Source organism: Myotis nattereri, assembly GCF_964212035.1.
Source record: "Myotis nattereri genome assembly, chromosome: 2".
Lineage (NCBI taxonomy): Eukaryota > Metazoa > Chordata > Mammalia > Chiroptera > Vespertilionidae > Myotis > Myotis nattereri.
This window is the reverse complement of record NC_138076.1, coordinates 105,907,676-105,931,042: the sequence shown is the minus strand read 5'-3', so window position 1 is coordinate 105,931,042 and position 23,367 is coordinate 105,907,676. Positions and strand designations below refer to the sequence as shown.

General features: G+C 40.1%; 1 protein-coding gene across 1 annotated transcript in view; it reads right to left on the bottom strand.

Moving 5' to 3' along the window:
- The window catches only part of SOHLH2 (spermatogenesis and oogenesis specific basic helix-loop-helix 2), a gene marked incomplete at both ends in the record, with an annotated part of 138,370 nt that overhangs the window by 62,663 nt on the left and 52,340 nt on the right, over positions 1–23,367 (bottom strand). The window lies entirely within an intron of this gene.

The following is a 23,367-nucleotide window of genomic DNA, read 5'->3' as shown; positions in this document are numbered from 1 at the left end:
GCTAAAAATAATATTTACTCCATTTAATGCTTTTATTTATGAGAGATGCTTAAGGATCTCTAGTTTAATGGGCAAGGAAATCCAAATTCTGAGTCTTTAGTCAAACCCACGGCTTCTCTGAATAGGAATTCATTCTGTTAATATGAATAGTCTTTTTCTAATTCACATCCATGGCAACCACTGATGCTTGTTTCTTTACAACTGGGAAGGGAAAAGTGAATGACTTTAAAGAAATAAGCCTTTATTTTTAGAATAATTTTATACTTAGAGAAAAAATATGAAAATAATAATTGAGTTCCCACAGATCCAAACCCAATTTTCTGTATTGCTAACATTTTATGTTAGTATTCATATTTCTCACAATTAGTGATCCAATATTGATACATTATTATTAATTTAAGTTCATATTTTGTTCAAATTTCCTTAGTTTTTACTTATAATCCTTTCTTCCTAGCCCAGGATCCCATGTATTGAGTTATCATGTCTTCTTAGTTTCCTCCAAATTGGAACACTTTTGTGTTGTTGTTGTTGTTTTTTTTTATGATCTTGACAGTTTCGAGAATATTGCTCGGGTATGTGTAGAATGTAAGATGGGTCACTTTTATTCTTGCTTTTAAAAAATAAGACTAAATATTATCCAGATTCTTGCTCTAACCACCAGTTTACAAGAAATTTAAGTAAAGAGGAATATTTTAAGAATAAAGATGAAGTGAGCAAAATCCCAATTGTAAGAAATTCTATTTTAAGAATGACCCTTTTGCCGTGATTGGTTTGGCTCAGTGGATAGAGCGTTGGCCTGCAGACTGAAAGGTCCCAGGTTCAATTCCGGTCAAGGGCATGTACCTTGGTTGCGGGCACATCCCCAGAAGGGAGTGTGCAGGAGGCAGCTGATCGATGTTTCTCTCTCATCGATGTTTCTAACTCTCTATCCCTCTCCCTCCCTCTCTGTAAAAAATCAATAAAATACATATAAAAAAAGAATGACCCTTTTAAAAACATATAAAGAACAAGACCAAAAATAACAGAGGAAAGGAAAAAGTAAATCCTGATCCATATAAACTTACAGTTTAAAAAAATAAATCATAAGATAAATAAGAGAAATTTCAACATTGTTTGTATATTTGACAATATTAAAAAATTGTTATTAATTTTTAGGTATGATATTGGTATTGTGAATATTTTAAAAGACTTCTTATCTTAGATACTTATTAAACTATCTATGTTTGAAAGGAAATGATGTCTTAAAGTTGCTTTAAAATAATTCACTAGTCAGCAGGAGAGGAAGGGTGGGAAAGGAGGTATGGGAAAGGGAAGAGATGAAACAAGATTGGCCATATGTCTGCAACTATTTTTTTTAAAGCTATGTATTTTTTTAAATATATTTTATTGATTTTTTACAGAGAGGAAGGGAGAAGGATAGAGAGATAGAAACATCAATGAGAGAGAAACATTGATCAGCTGCCTCTTGCACACACCCCAGTGGGGATGTGCCCACAACCAAGGTACATGCCCTTGATTGGAATCAAACCTAGGACCTTTCAGTCCGCAGGCCGACGCTCTATCCACAGCCAAACCAGTCAGGGCTGTCTGTAACTATTAAAGCTACATTATGAGAACATGGAAGTTCATTATATTATTCTTTCCACTTTTATATCATTGAAAGTTTCCAAAATAAGACTTAAGTTGTGGCATTATTCTGCATGGGAGAACATATTTGCCAATGTTATAGCTGATAAGGGCCTAATCTCCACAATTTATAGGGAACTCACACATCTTAACAAAAAGAAGATAAACAATCCAATAAAAAAAAATAGGCAAAGGACTTAAATAGACACTTTTCGAAAGTGGACATACAGAAAGCCAAGAGACATATGAAAACACGCTCAAAGTCACTAATCACCCAAGAGATGCAAATCAAAATGACAATGAGGTACCATCTCACACCTGTCAGAATGGCTATTATCAACAAATCGACAAATGCCAAGTGTTGGCAAGGATGTGGAGAAAAAGGAACCCTCGTGCACCGCTGGAGGGAATGCAGACTGGTGCAGCCACTGTGGAGAACAGTATGGTGTTTCCTCAAAAAACTAAAAATGGAACTCCCATTTGACGCTGTGATCTCACTTCTAGGAATATATCCCAAGAAAACAGAAACACCAATCAGAAAGGATATATGCACCCCTATGTTCATAGCAGCACAATTCACCATAGCTAAGATCTGGAAACAGCCTAAGTGCCCATCAGTAGATGAATGGATTAGAAAACTGTGGTACATCTACAGGATGGAGTACTATGCTGCTGTAAAAAAGAAGGACTTCTTACCATTTGCAACAGCATGGATGGAACTGGAGAGTATTATGCTAAGTGAAATAAGCCAGTCAATGAAGGAAAAATACCACATGATCTCACTCATTTGTGGATAATAAAGACCATTATAAACTTATGAACAAAAATAGATACAGAGGCAGAGCAGCCTCCAACAGGCTGTCAAACTACAGCGGGAAGGCTGGGGAGGGTTGGGGGGCAGGAGGGGGAGTAAGAGATCAACTGAAGGACTTGTATGTATGCGTATAAGCATAACGAATGGACATAAGACACTGGGTGGTAGCGGAGGCCAGGGGATTGTCAAGGGCGGTAAAAAAAGGAGACATATGTAATACTCTTTGGAATACTTTAAGCAATAAAACAATTAAAAAAAAATCTCCTAGAGATCAACACAGAGTCTAACACAGAATAGGTTCTTAATGCTGTATATATGACCCAGATGTATAAATTACTTGTAATGTAACTAGCAATATAGAATAATGTATATTTACCTTCAAATGCATGTGTAAGATAATCTAACAATATTATGCAGTGGGGGGTTTTCAGGTCTTGTTTTAACCCTTTGACTGCCAACCAATATCCTAGGAACTATGCTAAAATTGCCAAGGCATTTTTGCTGATTTTACAGCAGTTTTGGAAAAAAAATTATGAATCGCAAGTAAATGAAGTTACATATTCAAAAACTTAAGGAAACTTTTACTACATTGACATATTTAGCAATATCATCATCACTAATAAAGGCAGACTTAGAACTGGACACCATTTCGAAGCTTTGATAGTACTCCCAGCACTTTTGGCGAAAGACAGGAGGAGTGCAATCGTGCTCCCTGGCACCCTAGGGGTTAAAGAATTCTATATAATAAAAGCCTAATATGCTAAGTGTCCAGTCATCCGTTCAACCAATCAACGCATAATATGCTAATGATATGCTAAGGCCACTCAACTGCTTGCTATGATGTGAACTGACCACCAGGGGATAGACACTCCCACCAGTAGGTTAGCTTGCTGCTGGGGTTCGGCCAATAGGGACTGGGTGAGAGGGCCGGACATGCCCTGGAGCCCTCCCATTGTTCCTCCATAGCAGGCCAACATCCCCCATCCTTCCCTGGCCCCAATCATGCACCAGTGGGGTCCCTTGGCCTGGCCTGCACCCTCTCGCAATCCAGGCTGAGGGACTGACCCCCCCTCACCCCCCGAGAGCATGAATTTCATGCACCAGGCCTCTAGTAAATAATAACCATCTTTATTACTTCCCCATAAATAATGTTTTACATATTTAAGGACAGTTTGTTTTTCTGAGGCAGTTTTAGCTGTTCTCTTTAAAGTCAGGTTCACAATAATTTTCTCCTTGGAAAATAATTTATCTTTTTTTTGTCTTTAATTCCTTTATTGGTTGAGGTATTACAAATGTGTCCTCATACCCCATTAACCCCCAACCTCCCCCCCCCCAACTCATGCTTGTGTCCCCCTGTTGTCTGTGTCCATTGGTTTGGCTTATATGTATGCATACAAGTCCTTTGGTTGATCTCTTCCCCTTACCCCCCACCCTCCACTTTCCCTCCCAGGATTGACAGTCTGATAGTCTGATCACTGTTTCTCCACCTCTGGATATGTCCCTGTTCATCAGTCTATGTCAGTGATGGCGAACCTTTTGAGCTTGGCATGTCAGCATTTTGAAAAACCCTAACTTAACTCTGGTGATGTGTCACATATAGAAATTTTTTGATATTTAGAACCGTAGTAAAACAAAGACTTATATTTTTGATATTTATTTTATATATTTAAATGCCATATAACAAAGAAAAATCAACCAAAAAAATGAGTTTGTGTTTCACCTCTGACACGCGTGTCATAGGTTCGTCATCACTGGTCTATGTTGTTCTCTATATTCTACAAATGAGTGAGATCATGTGGTATTTATCTTTCTCTGACTAGCTTACTTCACTTAGCATAATGCTCTCCAGTTCCATCCATGCTGTTGCAAATGGCAAGAATTCCTTCTTTTTTACCACAGCGTAGTATTACATTGTGTAGATACACCAAAGTTTTTTAATCCACTCATCTGCTGATGGGCACTTAGGCTATTTCCAAATCTTCCTATGGTGAATTGTGCTGCTATGAAAATACGGGTGCATATATCCTTTCTGATTGGTGTTTCTGGCTTCTTGGGATATATTCCTAGAAGTGGGATTACTGGATCAAATGGGAGTTCCATTTTTAGTTTTTTGAGGAAACACCATACTGTTCCCCACAGTGGCTGCACCAGTCTGCATTCCCACCAGCAGTGCAGAAGGGTTCCTTTTTCTACACATCCTCTCCAACACTTGTTGTTTGTTGATTTGTTGATGATAGCCATTCTGACAGGTGTGAGATGACACCGCATTGTCATTTTGATTTGCATCTCTTGTATAATTAGTGACTTTGAGCATGTTTTCATATGTCTTTCGGCTTCTGTATGTCTCTTTCAAAAGGTGTCGATTTAGGTCCATTGCCCATTTTTTTATTGGATTGTTTATCTTCCTTTTGTTAAGTTGTATGTGTTCCCTGTAAATGTTGGAGATTAAACCCTTATCGGTGATATCATTGGCAAATATGTTCTCCCATGCAGTGGGCTTTCTTGTTGTTTTGTTGATGGTATCCTGTGCTGTGCAAAACCTTTTTATTTTGATGTAGTCCCATTTGTTTATTTTCTCTTTAGTTTCCATTGTCCTAGGAGCAGTATCAGTGAAGAAATTGCTTCAGCATATGTCTGCAATTTTGCTGTCTGTGGATTCCTCTAGTATTTTCATGGTTTCCCGTCTTAAGTTTAAGTCTTTTATCCATTTTGAGTTTATTTTTGTGTATGGTGTGAGTTGGTGGTCTAGTTTCATCTTTTTGCATGTATCTTTCCAATTTCCAAACACCATTTATTGAAGAAACTGTCTTGACTCCATTGTACGCTCTTGCCTCCTTTGTCGAATATTAATTGGGCAGAGAGGTTTGTGTCGATTTTTGGGTTCTCTATTCTATTCCGTTGATCTATATGTCTATTCTTGTGCCAGAACCAGGCTGTTTTAAGAATAGTGGCTTTCTTATACAGCTTGATATATGGTATTGAGATCCCACCTGTTTTGTTCTTCTTTCTCAGGATTGCTGCAAGTATTTGAGGTCTTTTTTTTTTTATTCCAGATGAATATTTGGAACATTCTTTTTAGCTCTGTGAAATATGCCGTTGGTATTTTAATGGGGATTGCATTGAGTCTATAGATTGCTTTGGGCAATATGGATATTTTGATAATGTTGATTCTACCAATCCATGAATATGGTATGTTCTTCCATCTGTTTATGTCTTCCTCTATCTCTTTTTTCAGTGTCCTGTAGTTTTTCGCATGTAAGTCTTTTACCTCCTTAGTTAAGTTTATTCCTAGGTAGCTTAATTTTTTTGGAGCGATGGTAAATAGGGTTGCTTTTGTAGTTTCATTTTCTGTAAATTTACTATTGGTGTAAAGAAATGCCTTAGATTTCTTGGCATTAATTTTGTATCCTGCTACATTGCTGAATTCATTTATTATGTCTAATAATTTTTTGATGGAGTCTTTAGGGTTTTCTATGTACAGTATCATGTCATCTGCAAATAAGGACAGTATTACTTCTTTTCCAATTTGGATGCCTTGTATTTCTTCTTCTTGTCTGATCGCAATGGCTAGTACTTCCAATACTATGTTGAACAGGAGTGGTGAGAGTGGGCATCCCCGTCTTGTTCCTGTTCTTAGGGGAAATGGTTTTAGTTTTTGCCCACTGAGAATGATGTTGGCTGGGTTTGTCATATATGGCTTTTATTATGTTGAGGTATGATCCTTCTCTTCCTACCTTGCTGAGAATTTTTATCAAGAAAGGGTGTTGGATTTTGCCAAATGCTTTTTCTGTGTCAATTGATATGACTATGTGATTTTTATCTCTCAATTTGTTTATGTGATGTATCACGTTTATTGATTTGCAGATATTGTACCATCCTTGCATCCCCGAGATAAATCCTACTTGGTCATGTTGTATGATCTTTCTGATGTATTGCTGGGTCTGATTTGCTAGAATTTTGTTGAGTATTTTGGCATCTATGTTCATGAGGGATATTGGCCTGTAATTCTCTTTCATTGTGTTGTCATTCTGTTGTTTTGGTATTAGGGTGATGCTGGCTTCATAGAATGAGCTTGGAAGTGTTTCTTCCTCTTGAATTTTTTGGAATAATCAGAGGAGGATACATTTTTAGTTCTTCCTTGAATGTTTGGTAAAACTCCCCTGTGAAGCCGATTGGCCCTGGGCTTTTCGTTGCTGGGAGCTTTTTGATGATTGCTTCATTTTCTTCCATAGTTATTGACCTATGGAGATTTTTAGAATCTTCCGGATTCAGTTTTGGAAGATTGTATTTTTCTAGGAACCTGTCCATTTCCTCCTGGTTGTCTAGTTTGTTGGAGTAGAGTAGTTCATAGTATTTTTTAACAATCCTTTGAATTTCTGTAGAGTGTGTTGTTATTTCGCCTCTTTTGTTTATTTGAGTCCTCTCTCTTTGCTTCTTGGTGAGCCTGGCTAGAGGCTCATCAATCTTGTTTATGCTTTCAAAGAACCAGCTCTTGGTTCCATTGATTTTCTGTATTGTTTTTTTGGTCTCTATGTCATTTATTTCTGCTCTGATCTTTATTATCTCCTTCCTGCTGCTCACGCTGGTCTTTTCTTGTTGCTCTCTTTGTAGTTCTTTGAGATGTAGAGTTAGATGATTTACTATCATTTTTTCTTGGTTTTTGAGATAGCCTGTAGAGCTATAAGCTTCCCTCTCAGGACTGCTTTCATTGTGTCCCATAGGTTTTGGAATGTCGTGTTTTCATTGTCATTAGTTTCCAGGATGTTTTGAATTTCTTCTTTGATCTCATTGGTAACCCAATCAATATTTAATAACATGCTATTCAGCTTCCAAGTGTTTGAGTATTTTGGGTTGTTTTTATTGTAGTTTATTTCTAATATTATGCCATTGTGGTATGAGAAGATGCTTGGTATGATTTCAATCTTCTTGATTTTGGGGAGACTTTGCTTGTGACCCAAAATGTGGTCTATTATTGAAAATGCCTATGAGCACTTGAGAAGAATGTATATTCCGTGGCTCTGGGGTGAAATGTTCTGAAGATGTCAATTAAGTCCATCTGATCTAGTGATTCATTTAGGATTGCTGTTTCTTTGCTGATTGTTTGTCTAGAGGTTTAATCCAGTGATGTCAGTGGTGTATTAAAGTGCCCTACTATGATTGTGTTATTGTGGATCTCTCCCTTGATATCTTCCTGGAGATTTTTTATGTATTTGGGTACTCCTGCATTGGGTGCATATATGTTTATCAGGGTTATATCCTCTTGTTGTATTGATCCCTTTAGTATTATGAAGTGGCCTTCCTTACCTCTTGTTATGGCCTTCACTTTGAGGTCTATTTTGTCCAAGATAAGTATTGCTACCCCAGCTTTCTTTTCATTTCCAGTTGCCTGAAAGATATTTTTCCATCCTTTCACTTTCAGTCTGTGTGAGTCCCTTATTCTGAGGTGGGTCTCTTGTAGACAGCAAATATATGGGTCATGGTTTTTTATCCATTCAGCCACTCGATGTCTTTTGTTTGGAGCATTTAGTCCGTTTATGTTTAAAGTTATTATTGAAAGGTACTTGTTTGTAGCCATTTCTTTTTTTGTGTGGCTGTTTTCTTTCTGAGCTTTTTATTTCTTCTTTTTACACCAGTCCCTTTAGCATTTCTTGCATTGCTGGCTTGGTGGTGATAAACTCCCTTAGCCTTTTTTTGTCTGTGAAGCTTCTTATTTCCCCTTCAAATTTGCATGATAGCCTTGATGGATAGAGTTTTCTTGGATTCAGTCCTTTGCTTTGCATCACTTTGTAAATTTCCGTCCATTTTTTTCTGGCCTGATGTGTTTCTGTTGAGAAATCTTTTGATAATCTAATGGGAGATCTTTGAATGTAACTTTCCATCTCTCTCTTGCAGCCTTTAAGATTCTCTCTTTGTCCTGAACATTTGCCATGGTAATTATGATGTGTCTTGGTGTGGGTCTTTTTGGGTTCACCTGGTTTGGGACTCTCTGTGCTTGTGTGACTTTTTTTCTTCCCCACCTCTGGGAAGTTTTCTGACATTATTTCTTCAAATATTTTTTCTAACCCTTGTTCCTCTTTCTCTTGTTCTGGCACCCCTATTATTCGTGTGTTGTTTTGTTTCATGTTGTCCCATAGCTCCCTTAGGCTCTTCTCCTGTCTTTTCATTTTTCTCCAATTGCAGTTCAGTTTGGGTGTGTTTTGCTTCCTGTTTTCTAATTCGCTAATTTGGTCCTCCACTTCTCCTAGTCTACTGTTGAAACTTTCAATGGTGTTTTTTATTGCAGCTACGTCACTCTTCATTTCTTCTTGGTTCTTACGTAATTTATTGATTTTTTCATTTGTTTCTTCTTGCTTCTTGCATAAGTTGTTGATTTTTTCCTCCATCCCGTTTATGCATTCTAGGACCCTTAATCTGAATTCTTTTTCTGTCATGCCGAATACCGCTGTTTCACTTAGCTGATTTTCTGGCGAGTCCTCCTTTTCTTTCCTTTGGGCATTTCTTTGTCTACCCATGTTGGATCTCACTGACATATCTAGATGTTGAGTCATTCAGGGGCTGCTCCTTGGGTGGCAGTGGCTTCTCTGGCTGTGGTTGCTCCTCGGGCGGTTGTGGTAGCAGCTGCTCCTCAGTTGGCAGCAGCTCCTCTGGTGGGTGCTGTTCACAGCTGTAGTGGCTCCTCTGGCTGGTGGGAGGAGGCTTCACACACAGCTGCTGTTCCTCAGACAGAGGGTGTGCTGATCACGAGGCTGCTTTTCCTTGGATGGGGGCAGGCTACACACGCAACTGCTACTCCTTGAACTGGGGCGGACTGCTCACGTGGCTGCTGATCCTTGGATGGGCCTGGCTGCATGCTGCTCTTGTTCCTCTGATGTGGTGGGCTGCTTGTGGGGCTACTCCTCCTAGGACTTGGACAGGTTGATTGCAAGTCTGCTGCTCCTCAGATGGGCGTGGGCTGCTTGCGAGGCTGCTGCTCTTTGGACGGGAGTGAGCTGCACGCGTGGCTACTCCTCCTTGGACAGGGACGTGCCACTCGCCTGGCTGTTGCTCGTCAGACCGGTGCAGGCTGTTGTGGCTCTGCTCCTCAGACCAGTGCGTGCTGCGCAGGGCTGCCGCTCCTCGGACGTCAGCGTTCTGCTCGTGTGGCTGCTGCTCTTTGGACTGGGGTGGGCTGCTGCTGCTCCTCGAATGGGGCCGGGCCGCTCACAGAACTCCTGCTCCTCAAATTGGGCAGGCTGCTCATGTGGCTGCTGCTGCTTGGATGAGGGCAAGATGCTTGTGCAGCTGCTGCTCCTCGGACTAGTGCAGGGTGTGTGCAGCTGCTGCTCCTCAGATCGGGGCAGGCTGCGCAGGGCTTCCGCTCCTCAGATGTAGGAAGACTGCTCGTGCGTTTGCTGTTCCTTGGACAGGCCGGACTGCTCGCATGGTTGCTCCTCCTCGGATGGAGAAACAGGCCGCTCACACAGCTGCTGCTCCTTGGACAGGGGCAGGCCACATGAGGCTGCTGCTCTTACGCACGAGGCAGGCTGCTCACAGGGCTGATGCTCCCTGGACAAGAGCATGGTGCTCACGTGTCTGCTGCTCACGTGGTTGAAAAAATAATGTGAAAAGAAGTAGGAAATAAAGGAACAAACAAAAAAAAGGAGAACAAGGAAAAAAGAAAAAAAGCTAACAAAATAATAATAAAAAAATAAAAATGAAAAATTGAAATGTCATTCCTTTGGCTGGCTTAAGATCCCAGTTTTCAGGAATGTCTGTGATTTATTGTTGTTGTTGTTGTTGTTGTTGTTGTTGTTGTCGTTGCTGGGACTGAAAGCCCCTCAATAGGCCAGACTCTGTTAACTCCCGGGGACTAATCCAACTCTAGGAGATATTTTGATATTTTGAACAGACAGAAACAGACAAGGTCCCTTCTCTTATGGAGTTAACAGTTTCTTGAAGAAGACAGACATTGAACAAATACTGTAGATAATTATGTAAGTGACCAAATATGTGTCCAGTGCTATGAAGGAAAGCCATAGATAATTGGAGTGCATATTTGGACACCAACCTGCTCTGCAGCCTCAGGGAGGCTTCCTGGCAGAAATGCTTCAGTGGCTGTCTAGGCATTAGCCACCTGAAAGGTAGAGCCTGGGAGAGGGGAGGAAACAGATGACCAGTAAAGTACATTCTGGGCAAAGGGAACAGCAGGTATACAGCCCTGAGATGCACAGAACAGGTGAATTTGGGAAAGTAAAAAAATCAAGATGGCTCTAGCACAGAGCATCTGATGGAGAGACACAGAGATGAGACCAGAGAGATAGGTAGGGCTGGAGTCTGATTACAATAGGCCTTGTAGGCAAAAGTGAAGATTTGGTATTTAATTAAAATGGACAACAGGAAACTATTAAGCTCAGGAGTAACATGATTATATTTTCACATTAGAAATACCACTCTGGACACAGAAAAACTTGAGAACCAAGATGGCGACATAGGTTAACGCCGGAGATTGCTGCCTTGAACAACCAAATCAAAACACACCTAAAAGACGGAACGGACATCATCCAGAACCACAGGAAGTCTGGCTGAGTGGGAATTCTACAACTAAGAGAAAAGAGAATATCATACCCAGACTCAGAGGAGGCGCAGTGCTGAAGTGAAATACTCAGGTATGGAGTGCGCTCGGAGCGGGCTGGTGGCGGAGGGCACGGTTGGTGTTTCAATCGGGAGGGAGTCTCAGACTCTGAGCTCCAGATCCGGGCGAGTCTCTAGGGACCCAGACTCAAACGGGAGAAGCGGGACAGTCTGGCTTCAGTCGGAACTCGAAGGCAGCTTTCTCTCCGAGGTTTGCAGCGGTTGCTGGGACCCTGTGAGGCAGAGCCCCTAGGGATAGAACTGAGAGCCGCCATAACTGCTCTCTCCGGCCCGCCCTGTTGATCCCGAGCCCGAGAGACCCACCAGCCCCGCCCAAGCCCTGCACAGAGCCATTTGCCAGATAGCCTCAGGCAAAGGCTAGATTAGCACCTCCCTACAGGACAGAAGTTTTCCCACTGCAGACACAGCTGATTCTCACAGCCAGCTGGCCTGGAGGTCAAATCCCCCTAGTATTAGCTACAACAATCAAGGCTTAACTACAGGAGGACTGCACACAAAGACCACTAGGGGGTGCACCAAGAAAGCATAAAAAAATGCGGAGACAAAGAAATAGGACAAAACTGTCAATGGAGGATATTCAGTTCAGAACCACACTTTTAAGGTCTCTCAAGAACTGTCTAGAAGCCGCTGATAAACTTAATGAGATCCTCAACAAATCTAATGAGACCCTCGATGTTATGATAAAGAACCAACTAGAAATTAAACATACACAGACTGAAATAATGAATATTATACAGACTCCCAACAGCAGACCAGAGGAGCACAAGAATCAAGGCAAAGATTTGAAATGCGAAGAAGCTAAAAACACCCAACTGGAAAAGCAAAATGAAAAAAGAATCCGAAAATACAAAGATAGTGTAAGGAGCCTCTGGGACAGCTTCAAGCATACCAACATCAGAATTATAGGGGTGCCAGAAGATGAGAGAGAGCAAGATATTGAAAACCTATTTGAAGAAATCATGACAGAAAACTTCCCCTACCTGGTGAAAGAAATAGACTTACAAGTCCAGGAAGCACGGAGAACCCCAAACAAAAGGAATCCAAAGAGGACCACACCAAGACACATCATAATTAAAATGCCAAGAGCAAAAGATAAAGAGAGACTCTTAAGAGCAGCAAGAGAAAGAAACTCAGTTACCTACAAGGGAGTACCCATACAACTGTCAGCTGATTTCTCAACAGAAACTTTGCAGGCCAGAACGGAATGGCAAGAAATATTCAAAGTGATGAATACCAAGAACCTACAACCAAGATTACTTTATCCAACAAAGCTATCATTCAGAACTGAAGGTCAGATAAAGAGCTTCACAGATAAGGAAAAGCTAAAGGAGTTCATCACCACCAAACCAGTATTATATGAAATGCTGAAAGGTATCCTTTAAGAAGAGGAAGAAGAAGAAAAAGGTAAAGATACAAATTATGAACAATAAACATGCATCTATCAACAAGTGAATCTAAGAATCAAGTGAATAAATAATCTGGTGATCATAATAGAATCAGGGACATAGAAAGGGAATGGACTGACTATTCTTGGCGGGGGAAAGGGTGTGGGAGATGCGGGAAGAGACTGGACAAAAATCGTGCACCTATGTATGAGGACAGTGGGTGGGAAGTGAGTGCGGATGGTGGGGCGGGAACTGGGAGGAGGGGAGTTATGGGGGGGAAATAGAGGAACAAATGTAATAATCTGAACAATAAAGATTTAATTAAGAAAAAAAAAAGAAATACCACTCTGTTTATTATGAGATGGATTGACAGAGAGTGGCACAGTGGATATTAGCGACCACATTGCCATTATCCAAGAAAGGGTTGATGGTAGACCAAAGTAGAAACACCCAAGAACTTTCTTTAAAAAAATAAATAATTCATAACATTTACTAAGTTAGTTACTTCAAATAAATAGGATGTTGCTAAAGTTCACCCAATTGAGGTCTATTCAAACTTCATTCTATCCAATAAATTCTGAATTTGGACTGAAATAGAATGGAAAAAACATGTGGTTTCTGAGGAAATGAGAAGGTTGAACAGAAATACTACCATCAAAATAGGCATGTAAGGGAAAGAGGCTAGGATCTGACTAGTAGATTGACTGTGGCTGTAGGAAAGGCACATTAGCCCTAGCCAGTTTGGCTCAGTGTTTAGAGCGCTGGCCTGCAGACTGAAGGATCCCGGGTTTGATGCTGGTCAAAGGCATGCACCTAGGTTTCAGGCTCAATCCCTAGCCCTGGTTTGGGTGTGCAAGAGGCAATCAACCAATGTGTCTCTCTCACACTGATGTTTCTCTCTGTGTATTTCTCCACCTCCCTTTCATTCTCTCTAAAAATCAATAGAAAAATATCGACGGGTAAGGATTTAAAAAGAAAGGCACATTAGTATACGGTGTGGTAGAACATGGTGTCATGATGGGAATGGAGTCATAAGAATGATGCTTGGAGAGAGAAGATGGTGTGCCTGAAGAGGCAGAACTTTCTTGTGCCTCCTCCCAGGGCCAGAATGGAAATAAAACTAAATTAGAGAATATTCACCTGGAATTACCAACAGAGGTCCAGCTGAGGAGGAAACATATATCAAGGAAAGACAGAAAACACCTGGAGACTGGTAGGAAGGGCAAGATCACTAGAAGAGTTGACACAGCTTCCACAGGTGGCAGACCAAGAGTGAAAAGAGATCACTCAGCTATAGGAAGGTCATTTCCCTGAGAATATCGAGGTCAGAAAACCAGGCTAGGCAACAGAGTAGAGAACAGTAGCCCACATAACATCCAGCCGTGAAAGGCTACAGGGCTGCTGGCTGCCAAGGAGACCAAAGCCAGTGGGAGAAAAAGTCTCAGTTTATTTTTTTAACCTAGAATACAGGATTTTCACTTGCAGCTACTCACCTGAGGATTCAGTGGAAGAAGGGTGGTGAGGACTCAAGGTGCCTAAGGAGAGGCTGAGGTGGGAAGCGTTGGGAAGAGGCAGGCAGCAGACCTGCATTTGGTCTTACCCCCACAAACCAAAACAGCCATTTTTTTCTGAGAGGGGCTGGCCTCTCCCAGAAGCCACAGCTTAAAAAAAGGAAAAAAAAAAAACCCTTCCTAAGTGATACAACCCACCCCACTCTCAAGAGCCCTACCTGCCGCTCCCTACATCTCAACCTTTGCAGAGGAGACAGCAGCAGAGACCAAGCCTACAAGTTTGAATAGAATCAGGGAGCATCAGTGACTGGATTAGGGGTGGTGCCATCCACTCTACTATCCTGGGAACCTGACTGGTGCTTCCTCCTCACAGGAGAGCTTATAGGAACTCCCAGTAACCAGAGGATCTCTGCCCAGCTGAGGGCAGGGAAATATTCTGGGCCATTCTCAGAAGACTAGCTCTAGGACAGGGAAACACACACACACCACTTCGCCTGAAATTTGAATAGCAGCTCACCCTCATGACATATGCAGAGGTCTATACTCCCAAAGCCCTTTCAGAAACAGCCTTTTTTAAAATATAGTTTTATTGATTTCAGAGAGGAAGGGAGAAGGAGAGAGAGAAACATCAATGACGAGAGAGAATCATTGATCAGCTGCCTCATGCACAACCCATACTGAGGATCGAGCCCACAACCCAGGTATGTGCTCTGACCGGAAATTGAACAGTGACCTCATAGTTTGCCCAACCACTGAGCCATGCCAGCCGGGCTCAAACATATTTTTTAAGTAATGAAAACCTGTGTGGTATAATGAAGGCATTGAAAACAGAAAGAGGAAAGAATGGTAGAAGGGAACAATGGACTCAACAGATAAGACCACTGAAAGAAACATTGTGTAATTTAGTCCAATTTTTGAAATTAAAAAAATGCTTTTCAGATTCATAAAAAGTAAATGATCCTAAGTTAAAATACCCTAGAATTAGAAAATTAAAAAAAAAGATTGTTTTGCTTTTAGAAATAATCTTGCATCTATATTTTTAAATTTAAGTAATTGATCTTACTGATACAAAAATAGGTTTGATTTGGGTATATAGATTTGTATGCCCTGGTGACTTTCAATTTTCAACCTTTACCTCAGACAGAATTGGAATCCCTAGGTTTTTGTCATTAGTACAGAATCAATTACCAACCCAAACACTTTCCCTCCCAGTGAAACCCTAACTGTAACACTGTATAGAACTTCAGTCTTAGCTGCTCACTCACATTCTCTATAAATCTACAGGGTTTCTAGTTTCCAGGATCACCAAAAATATTTTTCAAAAAAAATGAGTGAATATTCTTTAAAAGACACATCCCAACTAATACCACTTCTTCCATATCCCAAAACCAAATTGCAGGTTCTGAGAGCTTATGAATACCTTCTCAAATGAAGTCTCTTCGGTTTTAAAATTTTATAATTCATGTTTCCTGATGTTCCACAGAATATACTGTTTAAATGTTGTGATGGTTCCTCATACTATCCTCCACATACAAAATTGGATACTGATATTTTAGTGTCCATTTCTATGACTGCCTCTAGTACTTTCTGGAACTGGAGGCAGCTCAAATTGTAGCAATGCTATCCCCAGTCTTGCCCCCATTTCCAGGTTTGTTCCCTGGTAATTGGAAAAAAAAATCATACAAAGTCTTATGAGCTAAGCTGTATACTTGGCTGACTAAAGAACCTCTGAAATCTATCATCTAATAAGAGGATCAAAGGGTTCTTATAAATCCTTATGGAGCTGGAAAAAAATGCTAAATTTATTTCCTTTCGAGCTGCAAGAATTTCAAGAGACAAAAGCCAATATCACTTTTCGGTTGTGGCTTTCTTGAATACAGTTACCTATTATGTTCTGCATGACCCAATGCAGCCAGACTAACCTGGTGTGGCCTATTTGATACATAACAAATAATGTTCTCTGTTAATTAATTAACTAATTAATTAATTAAGACAAGCATTTCAAGTAAGAAAATTGAGGGTTTTACTAAAAATTTAAAAACACCGAGTTCATTTGCTACTAATCGGGTACCTGCAACAAAATGTAGTCAAGTCCTTAGCTTATTCTGGTCAATAGTGAAGGGTGGTGTGTCCTGCTCCCACTATGCTGTTCGTCAAAAGAGTTCTTCCTATGAACTTTCTAAGTCAGGTTTACCACATGACATGAGGGTAGAAATGGTAAAGATCTAGAATTTTCCACAGTTCTGATTTATACCACCATCAATTTATGGAATAATGTTTTTACTAAAACTACTTATAGTACTTATAGTACTTGTTGTTATTGTGTTTATTATCAAATATCTAGGGGAACCAGTCATGCAAACTGCCTAATAAAATTTACTGAGTTGTATTGTCAAGTACAGGATGTTTTGGAATCAGGGACATAACACAAAAACTTGTTAGATTCCTGTGGCCCAGAAGATAGAATTTTCTTAGTGAAATAATAAGTTAACCAATCAAACAATTGAAACTAAATAGGAAAAAGTAAAATCAGAGTCAAATGTAGACTAAGCAAAGAGAACCACATTCTGCATTCCTTTCCTACTGCTAAACTGCTCTGAATTCATGAGAATCACAGAATTTTAGTAACAGTAGAGACATTTCATGGAATGGAAAATCATAATTTCTGACAGGATCTAATCAATATTAATTAGTTTGAAACACAGTCTGAGTAAAATATCTCCAGAATTCTGGAGCCAACCATATGAATCCTGAGACTATGTTAAAATATTTTACCACTGAGTTCATCTAACTCAAAAAATGCATTCATAAAATGAAATGTAATTAGGGAGTACTATTAGGAATGTTAACCTATAAATGAGATGTACCATAACTCTTGAAAATGTCATTCTGTAAACTACTGATATTTTTATGAATGATTAAAATTGATCAACAATTAGCTCCAAGCTGAAAACATAGTTCTTCTATAAAAACAAATTGAAGAGCCTTTTTAAGAAGGCTGCTTATATTTTATTCTAAAATGATCATGTGCTCTAATACTTAAAATAAGTTTGACACTTCTACTCTAGAGGAAGTTTCTCATTCACTGTGAGATACATAAAGTACCAAAAGAGAGAAGAGTAAGGTAAATAGTTGTATATTTTTCTGGAGCTATTTAGAGATATTATAAGATAACAACAAAGATCTAAGCTAAACCAAGACTCTTCAAATTGGTTTATCGTTAAATGTTACTGCTTTAGGAAAGAAGAAAGTTTAAATGCCTTATAAATGGGTCGCTATGTTTATAGGACTTATTACCCTAAGAAAAACTTATTACCCTAAGAGAATCATTGATCGGCTGCCTCCTGCACAACCCATATTGAGGCTCAAAAAATACAAATGATAAGGTCCACCTCGGGAAGAGGCTAGGTAGGCACCCTGCCTCGCCACCAGCCGGACTTGCTGCGGCCGCCGGAACCCACACACACCACCCCCAACCACGTGCACCTGCGGAGGACACTGCCCTAGACCCTGTGTGCCAGACACAGACACTGCCACAGGAAACCGAGGGGCCATCACTGATCTGCAGGACTCTTGCCCCTGCTATGGACTTACTCAACACCAACACTACTGTGCTACTATCACTGCCCTAGAGCTCGGTTCCTGTGGCCCAGAAGATAGAATTTTCTCAGTGAAATAAAAAGTGCTCTGCTCCACTGCCAGGACTTGGGGGCAGGAACCGCAATGAAGGCCGGGAGGTGGATGTAGGTCTCCACTGCCCTGGACCTATTAGAACTGAGGACCTGAGGATACTGAAGAGGCTGCAGATCAGTAGAATCTCCTGCTGGTGGTCAGATAGGGGACTAGAAAGTAAAACCAGGAAGGAGGATCAGCCCTGCGCACCTGAATGCAGGGGAGATGCCCTCTTTCCCACCGGCCTTGAAGAGGAGAGTGGCTGTTATTGGAAGCGTATACATCCAGGGACCCTGCAACCACGGCACCCAGGGATGAGCTACAAACCCAGGAACAGCAGATCTCAAGCAGTGCGAATACGTGGACTCGGACGCACACGTCTCCAGGGAGCTATTGCTGGAATTTGTTGGGATTACTGGTGGTTCTATAGGAGTTTTCTCCTCATTTGGATAGTCTCTTCCCCTCTTCTACTTCATTCTCTCTTTTCGCTCTTTTTTTTTTCTTCTCTTTTTTTTCCTCTTTTCTTTCCCTCTCCTATTTCCCAATTTCATTTTTGCACTCCTTTTTTTCCCGCCTACTTTTCTTTTCTTTTCCTTTTTCTCTTATATCTTTTTCTCTTCTTTCTTCCTTATCCCCTAATTCTCTTAATTCGGGTGGTCATCTTTATTTGGGGTTATTAATATCGTGAATATATTTGTGTTTAGTGCCTGGTACGTGGTTCCTTGTTATGTGGTATTTTGTGCCTTTAAATCAACGCAGCAGATCTAAGCAACAGCAGCCTCCTGAGCACCACACCCTCAGTCTGAGGAACAGGAGCTGTATGTGAAGCCACCCCCCACCAGCCAGAAGAGCCACCACAGCTGTGAACAGCACCCACCAGAGGAGCTGCTGCCAACTGAGGAGCAGCTGCTACCACAACCGCCCGAGGAGCAACCACGGCCCAAGGAGCCACTGCCACCCAGAGAGCAGTCACTGAATGACTCAATGTCTAGATATGTCAGTGAGATCAAACATGGGTAGACAAAGAAACTCCCAAAGGAAAGAGAAGGAGGACTCTCCAGAAAAGCAGCTAAGTAATACAGAGGCATGCAACATGACAGAAAAAGAATTCAGAATAAGGGTCCTAGAGTGCATAAACGGGATGGAGGAAAAAATCAACAACTTATGCAAGAAGCTAGAAGAAACAGATGAAAAAGTCAACTACCTATGCAAGAAGCAAGAAGAAACAGATGAAAAAATCAATAACGTATGGAAGAAGCTAGAAGAAACAGATGAAAAAATCAACAACTTAAGTAAGACCCAAGAAGAAATGAAGAGTGATATAGCTGCAATAAAAAACACCATTGAAAGTATCAACAGTAGACTAGGAGAAGCGGAGGACCGAATTAGTGAATTAGAAGACAAGGAAGCAAAACACACACAAAATGTACTGCAGTTGGAGAAAAAAAATTAAAAGACAGTAGGAGAGCCTAAGGGAGCTTTGGGACAACATGAAACAAAACAACATACGAATAATAGGGGTACCAGAACAACAGAAGGATGAACAAGGATTAGAAAACCTATTAGAAGAAATAATATCAGAAAACTTCCCTGAGGTGGGGAAGAAAAAAGTCACACAAGCCCAGAGAGTCCCAAACAAGGTGAACCCAAAAAGACCCACACCAAGACACATCATAATTACCATGGCAAATGTTCAGGACAAAGAGAGAATATTACAGGCTGCAAGAAAGAGACGGAAAGTAACATACAAGGGATCTCCCATTAGATTATCAAAAGATTTCTCAACAGAAACACATCAGGCCAGAAAAGAATGGACAGAAATTTACAAAGTGATGCAAAGCAAAAGACTGAATCCAAGAATACTCTATCCAGCAAGGCTATCATTCAAACTTGAAGGGGAAATAAGAAGCTTCACAGACAAAAAAAGGCTAAGGGAGTTTATCACCACCAAGCCAGCAATGCAAGAAATGCTAAAGGGACTGGTATAAAAATAATAAAAAGCTCAGAAAAAAAACAGCCACACAAAAAAAGAAATGGCTACAAACAAGTACCTTTCAATAATAACTTTAAAAGTAAACGGACTAAATGCTCCAAACAAAAGACATCGAGTGGCTGACTGGATAAAAAAACATGACCCATACATCTGCTGTCTACAAGAAACCCACCTCATTAGAAGGGACTCACACGGACTGAAAGTGAAAGGATGGAAAAATATCTTTCAGGCAAATGGAAAGGAAAAGAAAGCTGGGGTAGCAATACTTATATCGGACAAAATAGACCTCAAAGTGAAGGCCATAACAAGAGATAAGGAAGGCCACTTCATAATACTAAAGGGATCAATACAACAAGAAGATATAACCCTGGTAAACATATATGCACCCAATGCAGGAGCACACAAATTCATAAAAGTACTCTTGGAAGATATCAAAGGAGAGATCAACAACAATACAATCATAGTAGGGGACTTTAATACACCACTGACAGCACTGGATAAGTCCTCTAGACAAACAATCAGCAAAGATACAGCAATCCTAAATGACTCACCACATCAGATGGGCTTAATAGACATCTTCAGAATACTTTACTCCAGTGCCACGGAATATACATTCTACTCAAGTGCTCATGACACATATTCAAAAATAGACCATATATTGGGTCACAAGCAAAGTATCCCCAAATTCAAGAAGATTGAAATCATAAAAAGCGTCTTCCCAGACCACGATGGCATAATATTAGAAATAAACTACAATAAAAACAATCCAAAATACTCAAACACCGGGAAGCTGAATAGCATGCTATTAAATATTGATTGGGTTACCAATGAAATCAAAGAAGAAATTCAAAACATCCTGGAAACTAATGACAATGAAAACACAACAATCAAAAACCTATGGGACACAATGAAAGCAGTCCTGAGAGGGAAGTTTATAGCTCTACAGGCCTATCTCAAAAAACAAGAAAAAATGGTAGTAAATCATCTAACTCTACATCTCAAAGAACTACAAAGAGAGCAACAAGAAAAACCAGCGTGAGCAGCAGGAAGGAGATAATAAAGATCAGAGCAGAAATAAATGACATAGAGACAAAAAAAACAATACAGAAAATCAATGAAACCAAGAGCTGGTTCTTTGAAAGGATAAACAAGATTGACAAACATCTAGCAGGACTCACCAAGAAGCAAAGAGAGAGGACCCAAATAAACAAAATCAGAAATGATAGAGGCAAAATAACAACAGACCCCACAGAAATACAAATAATTGTTAAAAAATACTATGGACAGCTCTACTCCAACAAACTAGACAACCTGGAGGAAATGGACAAATTCCTAGAAAAATACAACATTCCAAAACTCAATCAGGAAGAATCTAAAAATCTCAACAGGCCAATAACTATGGAAGAAATTGAAGCAGTCATCAAAAAGCTTCTATCAAACAAAAGCCCAGAACCAGACGGCTTCACAGGGGAGTTTTACCAAACATTCAAGGAAGAACTAAAACCTATCCTCCTCAGACTACTACAAAAAATTCAAGAGGAAGGAACACTTCCAAGCTCATTCTATGAAGCCAGCATCACCCTAATACGAAAACCAGGTAAAGACAACACAATGAAAGAGAATTACAGGCCAATATCCCTCATGAACAAAGATGCCAAAATCCTCAACAAAATCTTAGCAAATCGAATCCAGCAGTACATCAGAAAGATCATACACCATGACCAAGTAGGATTTATCCCAGGGATGCAAGGATGGTACAATATCCGCAAATCAATAAACGTGATACATCACATAAACAAATTGAAAGAAAAAACCACATGGTCATATCAATTGATGCAGAAAAAGCATTTGACAAAATTCAACACCCATTTTTGATAAAAGCTCTCAGCAAGGTGGGAGTAGAAGGATCATACCTCAACATAATAAATGCCATATATGACAGGCCCACAGCCAACATCATACTCAATGGACAAAAACTAACACCATTTCCCCTAAGAACAGGAACAAGACAGGGATGTCCCCTCTCACCACTCCTGTTCAACATAGTACTGGAAGTGTTAGCCATTGCAATTTGTCAAGAAGAAGAAATAAAAGGCATCCAAATTGGAAAAGAGGAAGTAAAACTGTCCTTATTTGCAGACGACATGATATTATACATACAAAACCCTAGAGACTCCATCAAAAAGCTACTAGACTTAATACATGAATTTGGCAATGTAGCAGGATACAAAATTAACCCCAAGAAATCTGAGGCATTTCTATACACCAATAGTGAACTTTCAGAAAGAGAGATTATAAAAACAATCCCGTTTACCATCGCACCAAAAAAATTAATCTACCTAGGAATAAATTTAACTAAAGAGGTAAAAGACCTCTACTCAGAAAACTACAGGACGTTGAAAAAAGATATAGAGGAAGACATAAACAGATGGAAGAACATACCGTGTTCATGGATTGGTAGAATCAATATCATTAAAATGTCCATACTACCCAAAGCAATCTATAAATTCAACGCACTTCCCATTAAAATACCAACGGCATACTTCAGAGATCTAGAACGAACTCTCCAAAAATTCATCTGGAATAAAAAAAGACCCCGAATAGCTACAGCAATCCTGAAAAAGACCAAAGTAGGTGGGATCTCAATACCAGATATCAAGTTGTATTACAAAGCCACTGTTCTCAAAACTGCCTGGTACTGGCACAAGAATAGGCATATAGATCAATGGAATAGAATAGAAGCCCAGAAATCGGCCCGAACCAATATGCTCAATTAATATTTGACAAAGGAGGCAAGAACATACAATGGAGCCAAGATAGTCTCTTCAATAAATGGTGTTGGGAAAATTGGACAGATATATGCAAGAAAATGAAACTAGACCACCAACTTACACCATACACAAAAATAAACTCAAAATGGATAAAGGACTTAAATGTACGACAGGAAACCAAAAAATTCTAGAAGAATTCAAAGGCAACAAAATCTCAGACATATGCCGAAGCAATTTTTTCGCTGATACAGCTCCTAGGGCACTTGAAACTAAAGAGAAAATGAACAAATGGGACTACATCAAAATAAAAAGCTTCTTCAGAGCAAAAGAAACCATCAACAAAACAACAAGAAAACCCACTGCATGGGAGAACATATTTGCCAATGATATCTCTGATAAAGGTTTAATCTTCAACATTTATAGGGAACTCATACAACTCAACAAAAGGAAGATAAACAATCCAATCAAAAAATGGGCAAAGGACCTAAATAGACACCTTTCAAAAGAGGACATTCAGAAAGCCAAGAGACATATGAAAACATGCTCAAAGTCACTAATCATCCAAGAGATGCAAATCAAAACAACAATGAGGTACCATCTCACACCTGTCAGACTGGCTATCATCAACAAATCAACAAACGACAAGTGCTGGAGAGGATGTGGAGAAAAAGGAACACTTGTGCACTGCTGGTGGGAATGCAGACCGGTGCAGCCACTATGGAAGACAGTATGGAGTTTCCTCAAAAAACTGAAAATGGAACTCCCATTTGACCCTGTGATCCCACTTCTGGGAATATATCCCAAGAAACCAGAAACACCAATCAGAAAGGATGTATGCACCCCTATGTTCATAGCAGCACAATTCACCATAGCTAAGATCTGGAAACAGCCTAAGTGCCCATCAGTAGATGAATGGATTAGAAAACTGTGGTACATCTACACGATGGAATACTATGCTGCTCTA